Source organism: Panthera uncia, chromosome X (genome assembly GCF_023721935.1).
Source record: "Panthera uncia isolate 11264 chromosome X, Puncia_PCG_1.0, whole genome shotgun sequence".
Taxonomy (NCBI): domain Eukaryota; kingdom Metazoa; phylum Chordata; class Mammalia; order Carnivora; family Felidae; genus Panthera; species Panthera uncia.
In genome coordinates, this window is record NC_064817.1 from 59,150,375 (window position 1) to 59,151,081 (window position 707).

The following is a 707-nucleotide window of genomic DNA, read 5'->3' on the forward strand; positions in this document are numbered from 1 at the left end:
TTCTCTAAAGAAGACATCCGGATGGCCAACAGGCACATGAAAAGATGCTCAACGTCACTCCTTATCAGGGAAATACAAATCAAAACCACACTCAGATATCACCTCATGCCAGAGTGGCCAAAATGAACAAATCAGGAGACTATAGATGCTGGAGAGGATGTGGAGAAACGGGAACCCTCTTGCTCTGTTGGTGGGAATGCAAATTGGTGCAGCCGCTCTGGAAAGCATAGTGGAGGTTCCTCAGAAAGTTAAAAATAGACCTACCCTATGACGCAGCAATAGCACTGCTAGGAATTTACCCAAGGGATACAGGAGTACTGATGCATAGGGGCACTTGTACCCCAATGTTTATAGCAGCACTCTCAACAATAGCCAAATTATGGAAAGAGTCTAAATGTCCATCAACTGATGAATGGATAAAGAAATTGTGGTTTATATACACAATGGAATACTACGTGGCAATGAGAAAGAATGAAATATGGCCTTTTGTAGCAACGTGGATGGAACTGGAGAGTGTGATGCTAAGTGAAATAAGCCATACAGAGAAAGACAGATACCATATGGTTTCACTCTTATGTGGATCCTGAGAAACTTAACAGAAACCCATGGGGGAGGGGAAGAAAAAAAAAAGAGGTTAGAGTGGGAGAGTACCAAAGCCTAAGAGACTGTTAAAAACTGAGAACAAACTGAGGGTTATTGGGGGTGGG